Raw genomic sequence first — 25,716 nt, 5'->3', positions numbered from 1 at the left:
CCAGAGGACAAGGTAGATCCGGTGAAAGCGAAGTGCACTCTGGCTTCCCTGACAAAACCACCAAAGTCTCCACTGAAAGGCAACTATGAGCGCATTATTGCAAAGACATTTGCCGAAGTGGAGCGGTCGGGAAGTACTGTCAGGGATCAAAGGTTAAAAGAACGACGAGCTGGGAAAAAATTGCCCAGCTCGGCGAACAAGCGAACCAATCGTGCCCCCCGCTCAAGGTGTCTAGCGACATCGTCGCTAATGATCTGAGGATGGTGCCCGATTATAGCAATCTTGGAGATTACCTGCCCGACGATGTACATTATGATATCTTGGAGGTGGACGAACACAAATACCATTACGGGAAGCCTCTCGTCAAAGATGAAAGATCTCTAACAACGATGATGCGAAGATTACATTATTGGTACATGAAAACCTGCAGAGAGTCTGGGGGGAGGGATACTTTAACGCTGAGAGTTAAACCGGAGCATGACCTCGTTGGAATTGAACTGTTGAATGTTCCATTTGAGGAGTTCTTCCAGGTTTTCAATCAAAAGGCCCTCGATAAATCAACAGTCACTTGCTACTATCTGTAAGTAGTACTACTTCTGTCATTAAGTCTCTCTATATAGGTCAGCTCTTTCATTGCATGTATTTATAATTATCCTCACTATATTATGCAGATTGAAGATCGCCGAATTGAAGAAATAACAAATCGGTGATATTGGGTTCATTAACACAAATCTCATAGATGCAACTGAGGTTAAATATCATGCTGAAAATACCGAGGCCAACTTGCTACGATCGTTGGTAATAAATGAAAACAAAGATATAATACTCTTTCCTTACAACTTCAAGTGAGTGTTACTGTCTTGTGCATATTCGGTTTCCCTTATTAGTCCAGGTTATAGTAATGTAATTGATGACTTATGCATGCGTGCGCAGCTTCCACTATATTCTCCTAGAGATTAAGCTTGAGCAGGGAGTAGTAACCGTCTTAGACTCGAGACGAAAAGATCCCCAGGACTATGCGGACATGACTCAAATGCTCGAGAAGTAAGTTAAATCGATCATTATCCACTATATCAGCAACTTTGTTCATTTCCTGATATCAAGCAATTGTTTTCTTTGTCTGGTAGGGTTTGGAGAAAATTCACCAAAAAAGCTCCGGGACTGCCGAAGAAGCTGCAATTTAAACACCCAAAAGTAAGCACTATAGTAGCATGTTCCGTGCATCTCCTAGTGATTAAAGCGCTAGTTTCATCAATACCATTTAGCATGCTTGCTTATCAGTTTGATTGACCTCTATTTCTTGTAAAGTGGTTGTGGCAGGAACCCGGGAATAATTACTGTGGATACTACATTTGCGAGTCCATCCGCTACACGACCTGTGAGCGGGGCTACTCTGACGAACAATATGAAGTGCGTAAGCAATAATATTCACAATTTTTTATTACCATCATTTGTGTTGAGTTTCATTTATTCATATATATATGTATTGACCCCCTTCTTCAAATTAGATGTTTCGGAAGCGGGATGAACTCCTAGCACCAGATCGTATGCGAGCAATTCAAGAGGAATTGGCGGCATTCTTCCTTGACCACGTGATCGCTGAAAACGGAGAATACTATGTGGACCCTGTGTTCTTACAATTTAATTAGGAGATTATATTGTAAGAGATAATTATTGTATATATGTAGTCGGTAGTGTCGGATAGATATACGGGAACTTGTTGTTCGACCAATCTCTCGGAGAAGGAGAGGTGGTCGATATCACTTCTCTCTGTATGCATATGTTCATGACGATCTTCTGTTTCCTTCATTTGATTACTAGCTAGCGTGTCTAGTCCTCTCCATACGTATATAGTACGTAGCGTCGACCAAGCACGGAGATAAGAGAGGACACTTCTCTCTATTAATTAGCTAGCTAACACAATATATGAAACACCTAAATTAACCCCCCAAAACCCCCAACCCCCCCCCCTTTCAAAAAAAACAAAAACCCCAGCCACTGAAATGCTGACGCGTGGATGCCTATTGGTCCCGATTTGTGCCACCAACCGGGACCAAAGGCCCTCCTGCCTGGGCTCGCCGCACCGGCCACGTGGAGGCCCATCTGTTCCGGTTCGTGTAAGAACTGGGACTAAAGGGTTAGGGCATTAGTAAGGACCCTTTAGTCCCGGTTCAATAACCGGGACAAAAGGCCCTTACCAACCGGGACAATAGGCCCTTTTTCTACTAGTGGTGTTTGATCGATTCGTCCATTATTCGTAAGTTATGCATGGTTGTGTGGTGTCTAATGGTGGTCGTCGAAGGCTTGCTGGCGACAAGACCGGTTGCATGGACGCCTGGTTGTCAATACATGCCGCATACACTTCAAAGGCTCGTCATCCGTGAGTTCACATTTTACCACCACGCCAGCGTCTGACCGCCCTGGACTACCGAAACCCCTTCCATCGCTAGCGCGCGCTTCCCGCCTGAAACGGTCACCGTCTCTCCAGAACGTCAATGCCGCATTCACCGGACTTAACTGCAGGTGCTGTTGGTGTGTCACTGACATGCGGGCCAGACGCCCGTTGGGCCCACATGTCAGTGACCCAACGCACTTGCAGTTAAGTCACTGAAGCAGTGTCTGCATTCACGCCCGACGAACCTACTCCAGCGCCAGCCGTCCATTCGTTTGCCGCAGCTCATTGCCATCCGCCCGCCATATTAACTTGAGCCCCAGCTCCCAGCCATAGCCAAAGACCCACACTCATTCTCCTCCGGTCCCTTCCTTCTGTCGGCACCACTCCAACCATGGCGTCCTGGTGCTCCAAAGCTCTCTTGGACGTACTGTCGCAGGAGCAGATGAAGGACATCGGCGGTTCCGCTCCGGGCGCGCTCCAAAGTTCTCTTGGACGTACTGTCATAGGAGCAGACGAAGGAGATCGCCGGCTCCCCCCCGGCCGCCCTCCGCCGCTACTACCACGAAGCCGGCGCGCATGCGTGGGCGCAGCCGGCAGCGAGGAAGAGTAGTACACGGTAGGTCTTCGCCGCTCTGGTCCCAGGAAGGCCACCGCTCCTCCACTCAGTCGATGCCAAGCTTGGTGGGATAAACATCGGTGGCTGATTAGCCGCTTGTCGGCAACGTGGAGGCAGAAATCTTCAGAACCTTGTGCTCCGGAGGAGGAGGTTATCGAGGCAGATGAGGAGGAGGCAAAGGCAATGGCCGGCTTTCTCGGGTTCATGGCCGGACATGGTGGTCGGGCGCTGGCGATCGTTTAGATTAGGTTTACAATAGGTTTTAGTACGGTTTGTGCGAAATATGTAATGAATTTCGTCCAGTTTGTAGGAAAAGTTTTCAAAATGTAATGAATTTCATCCGGTTAATTTGAAATTTGCTTTGTTTGCATGAATTTCGTCCGGTTAGTTCATATAGTTGTTGAAAGGTATGCGAGCAGCATTGGATGGCATCCATCAGTGTCCTCGGACAGATGCCGGTGTAAATTTGTGGGCCAGCGCTGGAGATTAATAGTGCTCCATTATTTGGCAGGGAACAGTTATCCCTCGATCAAATCAGATCCGCCATATTTCGCACTCCTCCCACGTAAGGGTGTAAACTCTTGCTTACATAAAAATGGAGCAAGTGGACGGCACTGTAGCACGTCATATCACTCAAACTAGCCCGCCTAACACGCGGGAAAGCATCGCCCTCGTCATTTTGTTCTAGATTTCTATCGATCGATCGCACAAAAATATTTCGCTTTGCAAGTTCAAAAGAAAAGGCGGCACACTTACGACTCGTATGCGTCGCACCCCCGACAGTCTGGCTCGCACGCCGCTCACCAGAAGGGACACGCATTGTCTTGCAATTTCACTGACATGTGGGACTGCAATTGAATAAACCGTCGATAGTTGAAATCTAATCGCTCGGCGAGCGTCGGCTGAGAAGCGAGAGATGGGGGAGGGAGAAGAGATCGCCCGCCCGCCGCACACGGACTCCAAGAAATATATGGTGATAATGTGAGGTGGGCCATGCGGGAGTCCGGACCGCTTCCAAGCCCTCCCCCCTCAGACGCCAGCTGCCCGCATTCATAGCAAGTAGTACTAGTAAAATACTGGCCTATAAGCCCGCTTATGTGGAGGAGAGAGAGGCATTGACAAAGTCAAGGAGTGGGCTCTGCAAGAGCCCGTCTCTACACGTGCTCCTAGGTATAAAAAAACTAATTCTAAAAAAGAGGCATAAACAATAATTGTGTCTAAAAAAAGAAAGGTAAAAACATTTGAGAGGAAATAGATAGAGAGAAAGTGAGAAAAAGTTGTAACCTTTATAGCCAACCTTATAGTCAACACTATGGTAGTATTACATGAGGAAGGAGGGAGTGGTGCACACGCCAAGTTCACTGGGCTGCCGTGTTTCACACTCCTCCGTCTTACACTACAAAAAAAGACACATCCGTGACATTTTGGGCCAAACGAAATTTTTTTCTGTCATACTTATGACACTTCTATGACGATAATTGTGAAAAAACCCGGTATCATCATAGATGTGGCGGGGTCCTACTTCTATGACAAAAAATCATGACAAAAAATGGGCTTTTCGTCCTGGGCGGGCCGGAGACGCAGCTGCATGACATTCTTTGGTCCGTCCATGACGGAAAAAACCGTGGTAGAAGTGAGGGCGAGGAAAATATCAGGGTGTTCTCGGTTATGGTGGGTGGTCGGGGCCGAGCGATGCGCGTTTCTCTCGTACACGCATGCGCATGGGTGCAAGGCGTTGGGCTCTAACTGAACCCGAGCGAGGCGGTGGGCTCTAACTGAACCCGAGCGATTGCACTGCAGGCTATGCGTTACTGAACCCGAGCGATCGATCGATGGCTGTTAACTGAACCCGATCGAGCGATTCCTTCGCTACTGTTGCTAACTGAAGCCGATCGATGCTGCCTCTGGATGAACAGTGAGCGTTGCTGGGGGGCTTTGGATGAACAGTTCCCGGTGGGGGTGGATGAACAGGACCCCGTGGTGTTGCCTCTGGATGAACAGGACCCCGATCGATCGAGCCGGTTGGGCTGGATGAACAGGACCCCGTGGAGGGCTGGATGAACAGGACCACCCCGTGGAGGGCAGGATGAACAGTAGATGGTGGAGGGCTGGATGAATAGTAGCCCATGGAGGGGTGGTTGAATAGGAGCCCGTGGAGAGGGCTGGTTGAACAGTAGCCGATGGAGTAGCGCGTGGTGGAGGATGGATGAACAGGAGCCCATGGATGAACAGTCGCAGGTGGAGGCTGGAGGAGGTCGACGGTGGATGAACAATAGCCCGTGGAGGCTGGAGGGGGTCGACGGTGGAGATGAACAGGACCCCCGTTTCGACCATAGCGCTCCAACACAAGTCCGTTTCCTACGTTTTGCGGTACGTCACACCCCTCCCGATCAACAGGACCCCCGTTTCGACCGTAGGAGGTCCGTTTCCTCCGTTTTGCGGTACGCCAGACCCCTCCCGATGAACAGGATCCCGTTTCGAATGTGGCCGGTCGAACACAAGGCCGTTTCCTCTGTTCTGCGGTACGCCAGGCCTCGTTTCCATCGGCTGTTCCGTCCAAGCCCTCCCGATGAACATGACGACGCATTCCGTTCCGACCCAGCCGGTTGGCTCCCCATGAACACGATGACGGCGTTGTTTCTCCATTCCGACCCAGCCATGTACACGAGCCCTGGCCGTACGTACGCGCGAGTAGGCGTTCGAGACCCTGCCCGTATGTACGTACGTGGCCGTATTTACTTTCTTGCACCCTGGCCGCTGTACGTACGTGTACATGCTACGTGCGCGCCTCTACGACACGTGCGCGCCTCTACATCGACCAGTATGTACGTACACGTTCGCGACCAGAATGACAACGCTACGTACGCTTCGACCAGGTGGGTCCCGACTGTCAGGCACTTCCTTGCATGCGAAGATGTAGCTGGTGGGTCCCAGCAGTCAGGGGGTGAATCGTTTTTTTGCCCGGACACACTTCCTTGCGTGCGAAGTTGTAGCTGGTGGGTCCCAGCAATAAGGGGGAAACGTTTTTTTTGCGAAATACGGTGGCCCGTCCGGTGGGTCCCCGCTGTCAGGTGGAGGAATAATTATTTTGCACGTAATAAGGAGGCACTTCCTTGCTGCGGCCGTGGACCCAGCTGTGAGCCTCTCCACGTACAGTACTCTTCCGATGGAAGTCGTTCCTTGACCGCGTTGACCACGCCGCGCCGAGAGCACCAGGGCGGTGGACGATGGCGAGGCCTAGGAAGGGGACGACGAGGAGCCGGGGAAGACGCGGCAGTGGAAGCCCACGCGGAGAGGAGTACGAGGGTTCACTGGTTCGACTGCGGTGTGAGGCTGCCGTCGCCGCAGGGCCTGGCCAGCGGTGGGAATAGTAGGGGCGGTGAGGCCTCTACGGCAGCATAGCCGGCCACAGGAGGCAGGAGCATGCGGCACGACCGGCGCTGCTTTGGGCGGCTGGAGCAAGAAGACCAGAGGTTGTACAAGCACCACGGCCGTTGGATGGACATCGAACGGTCACTGGAGCTAGAATCGTTCATATTGACTAAGTTGACAAAGCACTCCGTCCCCGTCAACTTAGTAGGCCCACAAGTCAGCCTCCCACCAAGGTGGGTCCCAACTAGCAGGGGGAGTATTCATTTTTTTGTGCGTAATAAGGAGGCACCTCCGGTGGGTCCGACCTGACAGTGGGGGGAACGTTTTTTTTCGCGAAATACGTTGGCCCGTCCGGTGGGTCCCAGCAGTCAGGGGGAATGTTTTTTCGCCAAATACGGTGGCCCGTCCGGTGGGTCCCTGATGTCAAGTGGAGGAATAATTATTTTCCGCGTAATAAGGAGGCACTTCCTTGCGGCTGCCGTGGACCCAGCTGTCAGCCTCTCCACATACAGTACTCTTCCGATGAAAGTCGTTCCTTGACCACGTTGACCGCGTCGCGCCGAGAGCACAAGGGCGGTGGACGACGGCGAGGCCTAGGAAGGGGACGACGCGGAGCCAGGGAAGACGCGGCAGTGGATGCCCACGCGGAGAGGAGTATGAGGGTTCACTGGTTCGGCTGCGGTGTGAGGCTGCCGTCGCCGCAGATTAATAGGGGTGTGGGTGAGTGGAGGGATGCCCTGGCCAGCGGTGGGAGTAGTAGGGGGTGGTGAGGCCTACGCGACAGCACAGCCGACCACGGGAGGCAGGAGCAGGCGGCACGACCGGCGCTGCTTTGGGCGGCTGGAGCAAGAAGACCAGAGGTTGAAGAAGCACGACAGTCATTGGATGGATATCATACGGTCACTGCAGCTAGAATCGTTTATATTGACTAAGTTGACAAAGCCCTTGGTACGCGTCAACTTAGTAGGCCCACAGGTCAGCTTCCGAAATGGTGCACCCCAGATGTCAGGGGGAGGAATCATTTTTTTGGGCGGGTGAAGCTAGAATATCCGAGATTGAAGAAGAAGCACGGCATCCGTTGGATGGACATCCAACGGCCACTGCTGCTAGAACCATGTGTTGACTATAAGTTGACAAAGCCTTGCATACGCGTCAACTCTCTTTTTCTAGGGGACGCGTCAACTTAGTAAGGCCACAAGTGTGTGGCAGAGAACTTATAGCCCATTTGAGATTTGTAAGAATGTGCAGCCAATTTTTGAATTCTAATGGAATTTACTACAACCCATTTACAGTTTGTTAAAAGTACAGCCCATTTCAACCAACCGTTCAAAACAGAATTCAATAAAATTTCCCACATTTTGATGGGATCCGAAATATTTGTATCCCAAAATTTCTAGTCGGATTAAATACAATTTCAATATAAATTTATATTACGTAAAAATCCAACGAAACATTGTGCTCGCAACAATTAATGAAATTAAAATTTTCAATATCCAAAAATAATATTTTGTAAAGTAATTACGTGTTTGGTGCATTTTTTATAGTTACTGCCCAGTTTTTATAATTACATCCCATTTATTATTTCTTAAAGCCCATTTTCTTGTTAAGCCTACACTACTAGGGAAAACCTTATACACAGAATCTTAGTAGCAACGCGGCACAAAAAGAGGCGCTGCTGCTAATTAGCAGTAGCGAGGTTAAGAAAAGCGCGCTGCTGATGAAAATTTAGCAGTAGCACGTGATGGATAAACTGCACTGCTACAAGAATGTACGGACAGTACCCAACAACCTAAGTTTACCAGCAGCGCGATGTCATGACGCACGCTACTGCTAAAGCAATAGTAGTAGCGCGCTTTTTATCACGTCGCTGCTGCTAATTTTGAAATTGTCCTCACGGTTGGCCCGTTTAGCGGTAGCGCGTGTGAGAAAAGAGCGCTGCTGCTACTCCCTTAGCAGTAGCGCGCTTTTCCTCCAGCGCTACTGCTAAGGCACAGCACCCCACCACCTTTTCCCACCCGTACGTCCTCCCCTCCCCCATTTCCTTTCCTCCCTTTCCCCTACCTCCCACATCCTCCCTCTCCCACTCTTCTTCTTCCTCAAGACTTCTCCCCCCATTACTCTCCCTCTTCTACCTACCTTTCTCTCTCTTCATTACTCCTAGCTAACTACACCACCTCCATTAATGCATCTCCTTTTTCTTTTTCCTTCCCCTCCCCTAGTTGAAGTTGTCTCCTCCCAAATTAGCTAGCTAGGTAGATGTAGCATTTAGTCAAGTGACCTATTTGCCCCCTAACTAGATCTATCTTTGTCAAGAAGAGCTTTGTGCACTTTTGATCTCCCTACATCATCATCTCCACCGTGTGCTCGATCTCGAGATAGAGGTGATTAAAATTTCATGCTTTTGCAAAATGGAAATATGTGTATGTGTGTGTGATATGATAATTGGGAAATATGATGGAAATTGTGTGTGTGGCATGTGTTGACGCCAAATTGTACTTTTGAGTTGCCTATGTTTTGCCGAAATGTCAATTTATTTCCGTTTCGGCGAATTCTGGGCAAACTCTTCATCTATATATGTCCTATTTTTAGGGAAGGTCATGCCGCATTTTTGTATGACTTTGATGCATGCACGCATTTTTATAATCAATTTGTTTATTATTACCGTGCAGACATTCATGATGGTCAGTGGAACGATGGTGGACAGCTGGTTGCGGTCGGCGGTGCAGGACATGAAAGAAAATAACCGGACAGAGGTTTTATGTCCGTGTCGAAAATGCAAAGGAATAGTTTGGCTCGACCCCTATGACGATGGTCGTGTCGAAGCGCACCTACTCATGACTGGTTTCATGGATGGCTATACTCAGTGGATAATTGAAGATGAGGATGACGATGTTGAGGACGCTGACGAGGCAGGCAATGACGACAAGGGGCAAGAGGAAGAGATGATCGATAATGGCGGCGGGGAAGAGGCCGGACATGGCGGTGGAGAAGGGGCCGAACATGGCGGAGTAGAACGAGCTGGACATGGCGGCGGAGAGAACGTGGACTCCACGCAGCAGAGTTCGTCGGTACTAAGTTCAATCGTGCGGGACCCTCATGTTCAAGCACTGCTTCGCAAGGAGACGAGTACTGAGAGAGCTGCTTCTAGAGAGGAGGCTAAGCTGGAGCAACTGGTGGTAGACTCGAACACTCCATTGTATGATGGTTGCAATCCTGAGGTGACCCGCTTGAGTTTCACGCTCCAACTCATGAAGACGAAGGCTAAAAACAAATGGACCGACACTAGCCTCGATGAGCATCTCAAGTACCTACAGGATGTTCTTCCCGCGGGGAATCTATGTCCTACTAGTGTTGATGAGGCCAAGAAGATCGCGTGCCCTCTTGATCTGCCGCATGTTAGATACCATGCATGCATCAACGATTGCATAATTAATCGGAAGGAGCATGCGGAAAAAACAAGCTGTCCGGTGTGCAATGCTTCTCGATACAAGAAGGTCGGGAAGAAATGTCCCCAGAAAGTTGTATGGTACTTACCAATCACTCCCCATCTCCAGCGGTATTTCGTAGATCCCAAGGAAGCAAAGCTAATGCGCTGGCACGTGGAGAGGAAGAAGCCCGACTATGGAGATGATCCGAAGCTGAGACACGTCAAGGATGGAAGCCAGTGGAGAGCGTTGAACAGCTTCTATCGGTATTTCGAATGTGATGCAAGGAACATCGTGCTCGGCGCGTGTACCGATGGCATGAATCCATTTGGCAACCAGAGCACCAACCATAGCACATGGCCCGTGTTTGTATGGATGTACAACCTCCCCCCTGGTTGTGCATGAAGTCGAAGTACATTCACATGAGCATGCTTATTCAAGGGCCGAAACAACCAGGAAATAATATTAATTTGTATCTGGGGCTACTTCAAGAGGAGTTAGACACTTTATGGAAAACACTGGCCAAGACATGGGACGCCGGCAAAGGCGAGTATTTCTACATGAGAGCCGCGCTGATCACGACGGCGCACGACTATCTTGGTTACGGATATGTCGCAGGCCAGGTGTGCCATGGATATTGCGGATGCACGCGGTGCATGGATGATACAACGTCTCAGCAGCTAATGTCAAGGAAAGATGGCGGGTCTGGGAAAATCGTGTACATGGGGCACCAAAGATGGCTCGAACAGGACGACCCGTGGAGAAATCGTGGAGATCTATTCAATGGTCACGCTGAGCATCAAGGACCTCCACGTAAGCGGAGCGGTGCCGAAATCGATGAGCTGTTGAAAAACTGGAAGGAGTGCCCCGGAGAGGGAAAGACGATGAAAAAGGCGCCGGAGCCGCTGTTGAAGGTATGGAAGACGAGGTATGTGTTCTGGGACTTGGAGTACTGGCACAAACTCGATACACCTCATTTCCTTGATCAAATGCACATCTGTAAGAATGTCCTTGAGAGTTTGCTCACGACACTGATGAACATGCCGGATAAGACCAAGGATGGCCCGAAGGCAAGAAAAGACTTGCAGGATTTGAAAATCAGGGAAGATCTGCACATGCCGCCCCGTAAACAGTCAGACGAGACAGAGACGGAGACAGAGGCGCGGGAGAAGAAGGGCAAGAAAATGAAGAAAGAGGATTATTGCCCCCCTTCTTGCTTCACCTTAAGGCAGGCTGAGATCGATCAATTCTTTAAGTGACTTACCGGAGTCAAAGTTAGTTCCGGTTACTGTGGCAAGATAAGTAGATATCTAGACACGGACAAGAAAAGGTTCAGCGGGATGAAGTCCCATGACTGTCATGTGATGATGACGCAGATACTACCTGTTGCCCTTAGAGGGATAATGGACAAGCACGTCCGTGACACGCTTATTGGTGTCTGCAACTTTTTTGATGTCATCTCTCGAAAGTCGACTAGTCTGAAGCAGCTCCGAAGGCTACAGGAAGAGATCGTTGTGATACTAAATGAGCTTGAGATGTACTTCCCGCCCGTGTTCTTTGACGTGATGGTGCATCTGTGTGTCCATATTGTGGACGACATAATAGACTTGGGTCCGTCATTTCTGCACAACATTATGCCATTTGAGAGGATGGATGGGATCATCAAAGGATTCGTTCGTAACATGTCCCGTCCGGATGGAAGTATCGTCCAGGGCTATCTGACACAGGAGTGCATCTCTTTCTGCGAGAATTTTCTATATGGCGCAGACCAGCCGCCTAATGTTAGTGTTGGTTTGCCCGCTAACAAGAACGATGGGAGGCTCAAAGGAGAAGGTCACTCCAACGGTCGCAGGGAACTACAGGTGGCATACTCAGACCGACGCAGCGACTTTGACATAGCAAAATTGGTAGTGCTACAACACCTAGACGAGGTAGATCCTTTCGTGGCACTGCACAAATAAATTATCGCAAAGAACTATCGTGACCGGGGGGTATGCAGGACGGACGCCAAAGTTACTAGAGAGCACAACTCCACTTTCCTGCATTGGTTCAAAGAGCATATTATTGCTAATCCCCCGGAGGAGGCCTCTAAGGACGGATTGCTCATATACGTACGCCTTAGCACATGGCCCCTTGCCCAACCTCCTAATCCATCAGGCATACGATATCAACGGATACACGTTCTACACGGAGGCCAAAGATATGGACAGTGATGATCAGAACTCAGGGGTGATGATGGAATGCATGACCGGTACCGACAACGGCGCAACTGAAAGATTTTACGGAAGGGTCGAGGAGATCTGGGAGCTTGACTACTCTGGACTGCACAACACGATGATGTTCCGGTCAGATGGGCTAAGAATGTCGAAAGAGAAAACCGGAATTTCACTACCATGACTATACCCGACGCCAAGAGCGCTACCGTGAACTCTATCGCAAAAAATGAGCCATGGGTACACGCTAAGCACGTGACACAATGCTTCTTCATAACCGACCCGCGCAATCCCAGCCGTGTTGTCATGAGGAGAGGCAAAAGGAACATCATTGGAATGGATGGAGTCGCCAACGAGGAAGACTACGATCAGTACGGCAACCCAATGAGGGAAGATGACGACGATGATGAAGTATACGTCAAAAGAAGAATCAATACTACATTACCTAAGAAAAATCGTACTCCATGGAAAAGGCAAAGTCACAATGAGGGGCTGAATTATTCTTCAATGAACAAGAAGGGAAGAAGCCGACTCAAAAACGAAAACGTCAACGCTGAGGAACCGTATGTTATCGGTCAAATGATGTAATATATATATATATGTTCCTATTTTGTATACACACTTAGCCATTATTATGCATGTGCCCAATGATGTAATATATATGTTCCTATTTTGTATACATATTTAACCGTCAAATGATGCAATATATATCCCCTTCCCTTCATTCACTGCTCTCAGAAAAAAGAAAAGAAAAGTGAGAGAAAATAAAGGAAAAGAAAAAGGAAAACTGTTATAGCAGTAGCGCTTTACTGAAAAAGAGCTACAACTAGTCAAGGTAGCAGTAGCGCTTTCCGTACAGAACCGCTATAGCTACCTGTAATAGTAGCAGCGCTTTTTCTCTAAACGCGCTACTGCTACGTCCACTTAACCCAAAATCCTGACTCTCTCTGCTTCATCCCGCCTCTTTTCCCCCCCAAATCCCGTCGGGGCCCTGCCCTCGCCGCGCCCCTGCGCTCGCCCCCACCCTCGCCGCACCCCTGCGCTCGCCCCCACCCTCGCCGCACCCCTGCGCTCGCCCCCGACCCCGGCCCCGGCCCCGACCCCGGCCTCGGCTCCGACCCCAGCGCTCGCCCCCGACCCCGACGCGCCACGCCTCCCTCCTCTACTTCCTCCCCTCCCAACCTCGGCCGTCGTCGGGCCTGCCTCCTCGCCCCTGCACCCTCTGTAACCCGCCCAGCGCTCCTCCTCTCTCTGCTAGCCAGGGTTCTTCGGTTAACTTAGGTTTTAGTTAGGGCAGTAGGTTAATTAGGTTATCTATTTAATTATGAATTTAGCTAGGCTTTTATGAACCGTACGTTTTAAAATAGGACAGAAATTTAGGGTTAAGCAATTGTAGTTAAAAGAAAAGGCGGCATTTAAGCAATTGTCCAAATCAACATCCCTTGTTAAAGCAAATTTAGGTTGGCTGAATTTATATGCAAAATTTGAACTGGACATGTGATATGTGGACATGTGATGTTTTGGACATGTCATGTTTGGAATTTGGACATGTCATTTGGACATGTGATGTTTTGGACATGTCATATTTGGAAAATGATGATTATGTGCAGGGTAAATGATCCGAGTGGCCTATGTTACGCCGGAATGTTGATTCATTTCCGTTCCGGTGAATTTCTGGCGCTCGATATGTCCATTTTTAGCAAAGGTCATGCCAAAATTATCCGTGAATTTTGGCATGATTTGTGCTAGATAGTAGGCATATCGAGTGCTGGGAGTTGCTGGGAAACGACATTCCGGCAAACATAGATTTCTTTTTTATGTCATTTCTCATTTTTTCATACTTTTAGAATTAAACGAGGAGACTTCATCATAGGAAACATGTCGAACAACGAAGAAACTGGGCCTTCTGACCAAGATGCAGACGATATGGATTATGAGGGTGAACAAGAGTACCTCGAGTATTTGACTGTTAAGCAAGGTTTGCAGGTCGGCCTCGATGATGGTACTGACGCCGACATTGACACCGACGGCGCCGGCACCGATGGCGGCGCCGAGACCGGCGGGGAAGGTACCGGCGCCGATGCCGCTACTGAAAAGAAGAAGCAGAAGAAGCAGAGGATACAAAAACCTAACAAACTAGGGATTGGACGACTAGTGATCACAAAGATGGCACCTGGCAAGTTTGAGCCATTAGAGCCGGAAGAACCTTGCAAGTGCTATGGGAACCAAGTAGGATGCATCCTACGGGAATGCGTGAGCATCAACGATGATGACTTAAGGAGTAAAGAACATTTGACGCAGTTTCTCCTGACAAAGTTGCACAAGAGATTCAAGTTCCCCGACCGGGATGATAACATAGAACAACCATGGGATGATCCGAAGATGAAAAAGATTAACAATCACGCCATGGGCATGTTCAGCAATGATTTGGCCTCCTGGAAAGGGAGGGTGAAATGAGCTATTGAGGCTGAGGAACCCCTGTCCAAGATTCTGGAGGAAAATCCGACACTTACAGAAGAGGAGTTCGAAAAGTTCAAGGACACTTGCGCTACCGAGGAAGCCAAGGCTAAGGCTGTGAAATTCAAGAGCCTTCAGCAAAGGAACACGGGGAAGCATCGCCTCGGAAGCCGTGGCTACCTCGGTAAAAGGCCCATATGGGATAAGGAGGACGCGGAACGTGAAGCCGCGGGTATCCCAAACCCCTTCGCGAAGTTCACCAACCCCTTGGAGCGTGACTTCATCAGGGCCCGCTACAAGTGGGACAAGGAAAAGAAGGTTTTTTACACGGACCAGATCACAAGGAAATTGATTAGACTACTGGTAATTATTCTTTACCACCTTACATTTAGCTCCATATCTAGTCGACAACACATTCCTAAACGGTTCACGCTCCTTTTGCAGGAGAAGCAACACCAGCTGGCAGCCGAAAGACCTACTTCTCCAATGAGGCCCAAGTGGGACACCCCTCTCAACCGGGCCTTGAACGAACTTAAGGGACTCCCTTTGGGCCAGCGGCCGCAATATGGTCGTGTGCAAGGCGCTGGAGACGGCACCACGTGGAAGGTGTTTTACAAGGAGGGCCCGGAGGCCAAGAAGCAGAAAGAGAAGTTTAGTCAGGCGGACATCGATGCGAAGGTGAACCTTGCGGTCGAGAAAAAAACAGCTGAGGACGCGAAAAACAGCCGAGGAGAAAAATAAGTTGCTACAGTAGGCAGTCAATGCAGCTGTAACTGCCTGCAGAAATGATTTCGCTACTAACTTGGTTCCAGCTATCATCAACTGGACGAAGGAAAATCCAGACAAGACGGTACATGATTTCCCGTTGCCCAGTTTCATCGGGAGCAACTCCATGAACAACAACACAACCGCACCATCACTTGCTCAGGCAACCGGGCCTCCTCTCGCAGTCGCTCCCGCTCATAGCAGCCCGTCCTCAGTCTCTGGCACGCTAGGTGGGCCTTCGTCTTTGGCTGAGCTCGACGCCGTCACGGTAATTACATGTCGCACCAACATATATATATATATATATATAGAATATTCCATTTTCGTTGCCTTTCGGATGTTTTACGCCACGGACATATGTGTTTGCAGGCCGAAGAAACCCCATGCTCCATACTCTACTTGATCAAAGGCCAGAGGTGGACGTGGGAAAGGGGATGATAATGAACCCCTTGCAACCCACGTTCCACAACCAGCCGATCCCCGCTGGGCACTTCAGGGTTAGCTTGTCCGGTGTGAAATCGGGGCACGAGGATTTGCCTCCTCCAGTACAGCATGTGGGAGAGGACGACGAGACCCCGCCGCAGATTGGAATCTGCAAGGGTTGGGTGCTGCTATGGCCGAAGAATCTTATTCGCCTGGAGCCGGCCGAGAGCACACCAATAACCACACATCAACAAGCATGTGCGGAGACCACCCTGCCTACGCAATTACCAGCTCCTGTAGTGCCGGGTGAGAGCGGCAGACGACGTGATGAAGGGGGTGCAATAGTACTGGCTGATGTAATCGGTCCTGTAGAAGAGAGAATGGATGATGAGACGGAGGTCGACCCTATGGGTTTCCTCAATACAAACGCGTATGACTGTGACATAGATATGATGAGTCAACCATATGACGAATTGGGCTATCAGCATGCTAATGAGGATATGGATGATCTTCCCGGGCAGGAAGGTCGTAGCAGGGATTGCAAAAAGTCTCTCTTCATGAAATCCTCACAGGACACTGATACGTCCATTTTGCATCATGCTTTTATATCGATATTTATTGCATTATGGGCTGTTATTACACATTATGTCACAATACTTATGCCTATTCTCTCTTATTTTACAAGGTTTATATAAGGAGGGAGAATGCCGGCAGCTGGAATTCTGGGCTGGAAAAGGAGCAAATATTACAGACCTATTCTGCACAACTCCAAAAGTCCTGAAACTCCATGGAAGTTGTTTTTGGAAATAATAAAAATTACTGAGCGAAGAAAATACCAGAGGGGGCCCACACCCTGGCCACGAGGGTGGGGGGCGTGCCCTACCCCCTGGGCCCCCTGGTGGCCATCTTCTGCTATATGAAGTCTTTCGTCCGAAGAAAAATCATAAGCAAGCTTTCGGGACGAGACTCCGCCGCCACGAGGCGGAACCTTGACGGAACCAATCTAGGGCTCCGGCAGAGCTGTTCTGCCGGGGACACTTCCCTCCGGGAGGGGGAAATCATCGCCATCGTCATCACCAATGATCCTCTCATCGGGAGGGGGCCAATCTCCATCAACATCTTCACCAACACCATCTCCTCTCAAACCCTAGTTCATCTCTTGTATCCAATTCTTGTCTCTAAGTCTGGGATTGGTACCTGTAGGTTGCTAGTAGTGTTGATTACTCCTTGTAGTTGATGCTAGTTGGTTTATTGGGTGAAAGATCATATGTTCAGATCCTATATGCATATTAATACCCCTCTGATTATGAACATGAATATGCTTTGTGAGTAGTTACGTTTGTTCCTGAGGACATGGGAGAAGTCTTGCTATTAGTAGTCATGTGAATTTGGTATTCGTTCGATATTTTGATGAGATGTATGTTGTCTCTCCTCTAGTGGTGTTATGTGAACGTCGACTACATGACACTTCACCATTATTTAGGCCTAGAGGAAGGCATTGGGAAGTAATAAGTAGATGATAGGTTGCTAGAGTGACAGAAGCTTAAACCCTAGTTTATGCGTTGCTTCGTAAGGGGCTGATTTGGATCCATATGTTTCATCCTATGGTTACGTTTACCTTAATACTTCTTTTGTAGTTGCGGATGCTTGCAATAGGAGTTAATCATAAGTGGGATGCTTGTCAGAGTAAGGACAGCACCCAAGCACCGGTCCACCCACATATCCAATTATCAAAGTACCGAACGCGAATCATATGAACGTGATGAAAACTAGCTTGACGATAATTCCCATGTGTCCTCGGGAGCGTTTTCCTTCATATAAGAAATTGTCCAGGCTTGTCCTTTGCTACAAAAAGGATTGGGCCACCTTGCTGCACTTTATTTACTTTTGTTACTTGTTGCTCGTTACAAATTATCTTATCACAAAACTATCTGTTACCTGTAATTTCGGTGCTTGTAGAGAATACCTTGCTGAAAAGCGCTTATCATTTCCTTCTGCTCCTCGTTGGGTTCGACACTCTTACTTATCGAAAGGACTACGATAGATCCCCTATACTTGTGGGTCATCAAGACTCTTTTCTGGCGCCGTTGCCAGGGAGTGAAGCGCCTTTGGTAGGTGGAATTTGGTAAGGAAAAATTTATATAGTCTGCTGAAATTTACAGTCACTTGTTACTATGGAAAGTAATCCTCTGAGGGGCTTGTTCGGGGTATCTTCACCCCGACCAGTAGAGCAAAGAGTTGCTCCTCAACCTACTGAAAATGAAAATGTCTACTTTGAAATTCCTTCAGGTATGAAAGAAAAACTGCTAGCTAATCCTTTTGCAGGAGATGGAACATTACATCCTGATGAGCACCTAATATATGTGGATGAAGTTTGTGGATTATTTAAGCTTGCAGGTATGCCCGATGATGTTATCAAGAAGGTCTTCCCTTTATCTTTGAAGGGAGATGCATTGACATGGTATAGGCTATGTGATGATATGGGATCATGGAACTGCAAACGATTGAAATTGGAATTTCATCAGAAGTTTTACCCTATGCATCTTGTTCATCGTGATCGTAATTATATATATAATTTTTGGCCTCGCGAAGGAGAAAGAATCTCTCAAGCTTGGGGGAGGCTTAAGTTAATGTTATATTCATGCCCCAATCATGAGCTCTCAAGAGAAATGATTATTCAAAATTTTTATGCTCGGCTTTCTGACAACAATCGCACCATGCTCGATACTTCTTGTGCTGGCTCTTTTATGATAAGGACTATTGATATCAAATGGGATTTATTGGAAATAATTAAACGCAACTCTGAAGATTGGGACCTCGACGAAGGTAAGGAGTCAGGTATAACACCTAAGTTTGATTGTGTTAAATCTTTTATGGAGACCGATGTTTTCCGTAAATTTAGCACTAAATATGGACTTGACTCTGAGATAGTAGCTTATTTTTGTGAATCTTTTTCTGCTCACGTTGATCTCCCTAAGGAGAAGTGGTTTAAATATCATCCTCCCATAGAAGTAAAAGTAGTTGAACCTATTAAAGTTGAAGAAAAGACTATCACTTGTAATGATCCTATTGTTCCTACTGCTTATGTTGAGAAACCACCTTTCCCTGTTAGAATAAAGGATCATGCTAAAGCTTCAAATGTGGTTCGTAAGAGCAATATTAGAACTTATACACCTCCTGAGCAAGTTAAAGTTGAACCTAATATTGCTATTGTTAAAGATCTCTTGGCTGATAATATTGATGGGCATGTTATTTATTTCTGTGATGAAACTGCTAGAATTGCTAAACCTTGTGCTAAAGATAAACATAGACCTGTGGTAGGCATGCCTGTTATTTCTGTTAAAATAGGAGATCATTGTTATCACGGCTTGTGTGATATGGGTGCTAGTGCTAGTGCAATACCTATTGACTTATACAAAGAAATTATGCAAGATATTGCACCCGCTGAGATAGAAGAAATTGATGTTACCATTAAGCTTGCCAATAGAGATACTATATCACCAATTGGGATTGTTAGAGATGTTGATGTCTTGTGTGGGAAAACTAAATATCCTGTTGATTTTCTTGTTCTTGGTTCCCCACAAGATAGCTTTTGTCCCATTATATTTGGTAGACCCTTCTTAAACACTGTTAATGCTAAGATAGACTGCGAAAAGGATGTTGTTACTATTGGTCTAGGTGATATGTCTCATGAGTTTAATTTCTCTAAATTTCGTAGACAACACCGTGAAGAGGAATTGCCTAGTAAAGATGAAATTATTGGTCTTGCTTCTATTGCCGTACCTCCTAGTGATCCTTTAGAACAATATTTGCTAGACCATGAAAATGATATGTTTATGAATGAAAGAAGGGAAATAGATGAAGTGTTCTTTAAATAGGGACCTATTCTGAAACACAATTTGCCTGTTGAAATCCTAGGGGATCCTCCTCCACCCAAGGGTGATCCCGTGTTTGAGCTTAAACCATTGCCTGATACTCTTAAATATGCTTATCTTGATGAAAAGAAGATATATCCTGTTATTATTAGTGCTAACCTTTCAGAGAAGGAGGAAGAAAAATTATTGAAAACTCTGAAGAAGCATCGTGCTGCTATTGGATATACTCTTGATGACCTTGAGGGCATTAGTCCCACTCTATGTCAGCACAAAATAAATTTGGAGAAAGATGCCAAACAAGTTATTGATCATAAACGATGGTTGAATCCTAAGATGAAAGAAGTGGTAAGAAAGGAAGTACTAAAGCTCCTTGAGGCAGGTATAATTTATCCCGTTGCTGATAGTCAGTGGGTAAGTCATGTCCATTATGTCCCTAAGAAGGGAGGTATTACTGTCGTTCCTAATGATAAAGATGAATTGATTCCGCAAAGGATTATTACAGGCTATAGGATGGTAATTGATTTCCGCAAATTAAATAAAGCTATTAAAAAAGATCATTACCCTTTGACATTCATTGACGAAATGCTAGAAAGACTATCCAAACATACACATTTTTGCTTTCTGGATGGTTACTCTGGTTTCTCTCAAATACCTGTGTCAGCTGATGATCAAGCAAAGACCACTTTTACTTTCCCTTTCGGTACTTTTACTTATAGACATATGCCTTTTGGTTTATGTAATGCACCTGCTACCTTTGAAAGATGCATGATGGCTATATTCTCTGACTTTTGTGAAAAGATTTGTGAGGTTTTTATGGACGATTTCTCCGTTTATGGATCCTCTTTTGATGAGTGCTTGAGCAACCTTGATCGAGTTTTGCAGAGATGTGAAGAAACTAATCTTGTCTTGAATTGGGAAAAGTGCCACTTTATGGTTAATCAAGGCATTGTCTTGGGGCATAAAATTTCTGAAAGAGGCATTGAAATTGATAAAGCTAAGGTTGATGCTATTGAAAAGATGCCGTGTCCCAAGGACATCAAAGGTATAAGAAGTTTCCTTGGTCATGCCGGTTTTTATAGGAGGTTCATTAAGGAATTCTCAAAATTTTCTCGGCCTCTGACTAATCTATTACAAAAAGATATACCATTTGTCTTTGATGATGATTGTGTAGAAGCATTTGAAATACTTAAGAAAGCATTGATTTCTGCACCTATCGTTAAGCCACTGGATTGGAATTTACCTTTTGAAATTATGTGTGATGCTAGTGATTATGCTGTAGGTGTTGTTCTAGGGCAAAGAGTTGATAAGAAATTAAATGTTATTCAATATGCTAGTAAAACTCTAGACAATGCCTAGAGAAATTATGCTACTACTGAAAAGGAATTCTTAGCAGTTGTGTTTGCTTGTGATAAGTTCAGACCTTATATTGTTGATTCTAAAGTAACTATTCACACTGATCATGCTGCTATTAAATATCTTATGGACAAGAAAGATGCTAAACCTAGACTTATTAGATGGGTTCTCTTGCTACAAGAATTTGATTTGCATATTACTGATAGAAAGGGAGCTGAGAACCCCGTTGTAGACAACTTGTCTAGGTTAGAGAATGTTCTTGATGACCCACTACCTATTGATGATAGCTTTCCTGATGAACAACTAAATGTCATAAATGCTTCTCATACTACTCCATGGTATGCTGATTATGCTAATTACATTGTTGCTAAATTTATACCGCCTAGTTTCACATACCAGCAAAAGAAAAAGTTTTTCTATGATTTAAGACATTACTTCTGGGACGACCGACATCTTTATAAATAAGGAGTAGACGGTGTTATTAGACGTTGTGTACCTGAGCATGAACAGGAACAGATCCTACGCAAGTGTCACTCCGAGGCTTATGGAGGACACCACTCTGGAGACTGAACTGCACATAAGGTATTGCAATCCGGTTTTTCTTGGCCTACTCTCTTCAAGGATGCCCGTAAGTTTGTCTTATCTTGTGATGAATGTCAAAGAATTGGTAATATTAGTAGACGTTAAGAAATGCCTATGAATTATTCACTTGTTATTGAACCATTTGATGTTTGGGGCTTTGATTATATGGGACCGTTTCCTGCCTCTAATGGGTATACACATATTCTAGTTACTGTTGATTACATTACTAAGTGGGTAGAAGCTATTCCAACTAGTAGTGCTGATCATAACACCTCTATTAAGATGCTTAAAGAAGTTATTTTTCTGAGGTTTGGAGTCCCTAGATATTTAATGACTGATGGTGGTTCACATTTTAGTCATGGTGCTTTTTGTAAAATGCTTGCTAAGTATGATGTTAATCATAGAATTGCATCTCCTTATCACCCACAGTCTAGTGGTCAAGTAGAATTGAGCAATAGAGAGCTTAAATTAATTTTGCAAAAGACTGTTAATAGATCTAGAAAGAATTGGTCCAAGAAACTTGATGATGCATTATGGGCCTATAGAACTGCATATAAAAATCCTATGGGTATGTCTCCATATAAAATGGTTTATGGAAAAGCATATCACTTACCTCTCGAACTAGAACATAAGGCATTTGTCACGTCCCTAGTTCTGGTATGACCTAGACTAGCTAGTCATGTGTGCATCATGTCTAAATTTCATTTAAATTTGAAATGGGGATTTGTGAAACCCTCAGAATCATTTCTGGAAATGACCCAGATAAAAATTGCTCCAAAAGGGTCCAAGAAAATGTTCATGTTGCTCCCTGAAAATAATGGACAGAGATAAAAATCAAACCAATATTTAAAGGAGCTCATAAATATTTATCTTGGCCATTTGGAATTAATGCAGTAATTATTTGCATTGGATATATATATGTTATATATTTTATATATGTCCAAAAATTCTGAATTTTGGTGAGGGGCTTTGGATTAATCCCTTAGGTCCCTGCAAAAATTGACACAAGTAAATAAATGGTTTAGTATTTCTACTAAATCAAACAAATGTCAGAAAATTAGAAAACAGAAACAAACTAGGAAAAGGGAGAAACTTACCTGGCCTGGCCCAGCGGCCCAGCAGGCCGGCCCAGCTAGCTGGCCGTGCCAGTCGTCCCCTTCCTCCCGCCAGGAGGACAGGGGCACGCGCTCGCCGCCCGCGCGCATACGCGCCACCTCCTGCTTCTCCCCTCGCCGCCTGGATCGCCCGAACGACGCCACACACCCCCTCCAAGCCTCTCTCGCTCTCCCCCGTGCCCATTCTCTCCTCTCCCTCGCTCTCTCGCACGACGGCCGAACGCCACCGTCGGCGCCGCTCGCCATTGCCGCAACCACCGCCTCCCCCTCGCCTCTCCGACACGCCCAGGAGCTCTGCCTCCTCGCTCTGAAGCTCTCCGCCGAGCCACGCAAGCCGGAGCGCCCCGTGGAGCCATCGCCATCGCCATCTTCGTCTCCGGCCGCCGCGGATCTCCACCGGCCGCTCGTCGCCTGCAGGGCCTCCCCTGAGCTGCTGATCTGCTCGCCGGCCTCACCGTGAGCCACTGACTCGAACCCCTCTTCTCCCCCTTGCTTTTGCGTGCTCCAGCACCGCTCCTTGCTGCGGCCGTAGCGCCTCGCCGCCGTCCATGGTGCCATCGTGACCAGAAGCCAAACTAGTCGCTCCCGAGCGCGTCACCGTGCTCCTGGTGACGCCAGGAAGCCGTAGTGAACCTCCGCAGCCCCTGCCGTGCCTCGTAGCCGCATCCCGCTCGAACCCGTGCTCTGGTCGTCGCCCCGAGCTTGATTCCGGCGAGCTCCGGCATCCCCGCGTCCTTCCGTCGCCTCCCCTGGATGCGGACGAGCCCGGGCTACGCCCCGGTGCCCTCAGCTGCCGCCCCCGTGGCCTATATCGCGGACGCCGCCACGTCCAGAGGTCGCCGGCGACGACCTCTCCGGCCTGCCATGTGGGCCCGACTTGTCAGGTGATTAGCTTAAGTCTAATCACCCTCTAATCTACCCCCACTGACACTGACAATGGACCCCAGCGCCACTAACACTGTAATTAGGATAAACTAACCCCCTGTTTAACCCTGTGTCACTGACGTGTGGACCCCACACGTCAGGTTTGACTTGGTCAGCGCCGCTAACCCGCTGACGTCATGATGACGCAGTGCTGACGCAGCAAACCCCCCTTGTTCATTCCGATACAATCCTACTCTCTCGCTCCTGCTCTCTTTTACTGCATTAGGATAACAACGATTCAACTGCTACTTTATGCTGCGGTAGTTGAACCCATTCCTCTGCATGACCTGTCATTGCCACAGTAAATAGTTGAAACCCACTAGCATGTGTAGGAGTTGATTGAGCCATGTTGTGTTCCTACCATGCCTTGCCTGCTATTGCTTAGAGTTGTGTCAGGTCTGGTTCATTGGGAATGAATTGGAGTGTTACGATATGTTCTGGTGCCGAGAGTTAAGCGTGTGAACACGATTTGGTAAAGGTAGCGGTGAGAGGCCATGTAGGAGTACATGGTGGGTTGTCTCACTGGAACCGTCCTTAAGCACTGAGTTCTGTGTATGTTGTCCAATGACTAGCTACTACCACACATTGGAATGCTTAAGTGCCCCTCTCGGCTTATTAACCAACTTGATCTCTGTCCAGGAGTTGCAACTAGTTTCTGGTGTTTGTAGGTAGTGCTATTTTTCTACCGAGTGGCACCCGGCAGGGTGGGCTTGGGACAGACTAGGCACACGTGGCCCGGTGTACCGAGTGGCACCCGGATGGTGGGCTCGGGAACCCTGCACACATCGTTTGGGGCCGTGAGCGACACCCCGGCCGGATCTCCTTGCGGATGGAACCTGAATAGGCGATAAACCTGGACTAGAGTCTTGTGAGGTTAGTCAGGTCGTGGCCGGCACCCTCGCCAGGCTTCCGCTTGAAGGTTGCCGAGGTACATGACGTGTACATGGCGGTAAGTGGCGAGAGCGTGTGTGAGGCAGTACACCCCTACAGGGTTATCATGATCTATTCGAATAGCCGTGTCCTCGGTTATGGACTTCTTGGATGCTTACGTGGTACATAGACAACTTGAAGTGGATACTCTAAAATGCTCAAGATAAGTGTGAGTGCTATGGATGGCTTCTCGTAGTGAGACGGGAAGGAATCCATAGTGGTGTATTGAGGTGGTGATTAGTGGACTCGTGTGCGGCTTCTTACCTCAAAGAAGTTTCTCGTAGTCGTAGAACAGGATAGCCACTGAGTCAAAGCTGGCTTGCTGCAACTAAAACCCACACTACCTTCTTGATACAAATGCATGTATGATAGGATCTGATGTACGTCTTGCTGAGTACCTTTGTACTCATGTTGCTTTATTTATGTTTTGCAGCGGAGACTTCAGTCTTACTAGTAGTTCCGCTTGGACTTCGACGAGTAGCTTGTACCTCAGCTACGATCTTGTACCATTGGGAGGGGCTTGTAGATAGTCAGGCTTCTCAGCCTTTTCTTTTGTAGTTGTCTGTACTCAGACATGTAATGCTTCCGTTGCTTGTATGCTCTGAATGATGGGTCATGTGACCCCTGTTTGTACTTAATGCTATGTGGGTCTTCTGGGCCTTTTATCTATATGTGTTCGCGTTATGTTGTGATGCCATGTTGTACAACACATACTTGCATGTTATGCGTACGTGTAACGTGTATTGCTATGTGTGGGATCCGACAACCTAGTTGTCTATCCTTGGTAGCCTCTCTTATGGGGAAATGTAGTCTAGTGCTTCCACCGAGCCATGGTAGTCCGCTACAGCCCGGTTTACCGGAGTCCTGCTAGCCCAGCACTACTGCTCCGGAACACTTAGACTGGCCGGCATGTGATTCACTTCATTCCTGTGTCTGTCCCTTCGGGGAAATGTCACGCGGTGACATCCGGAGTCCTGCCTAGCCTGCTACAGCCCGGGTTCCTGGAGTCCTGTTAGCCCAGTGCTACAGCCCGGATTCGCACGCTGCTGACCGACATGCTCGATGTTGATTCATGTATGCCTGTCCCCGTAAGTTAGTGCCACTTTGGGTTCACGACTAGTCATGTCGGCCCGGGTTCTCTGTCATATGGATGCTAGCGACACTATCATATACGTGAGCCAAAAGGCGCAAACGGTCCTGGGCCATGGTAAGGCGACACCCGTGGGAATACCGTGCGTGAGGCCGCAAAGTGATATGAGGTGTTACATGCT

This window comes from Aegilops tauschii, chromosome 7 (genome assembly GCF_002575655.3).
Source record: "Aegilops tauschii subsp. strangulata cultivar AL8/78 chromosome 7, Aet v6.0, whole genome shotgun sequence".
Taxonomy (NCBI): domain Eukaryota; kingdom Viridiplantae; phylum Streptophyta; class Magnoliopsida; order Poales; family Poaceae; genus Aegilops; species Aegilops tauschii.
Note: the sequence above shows the minus strand (reverse complement) of the source record.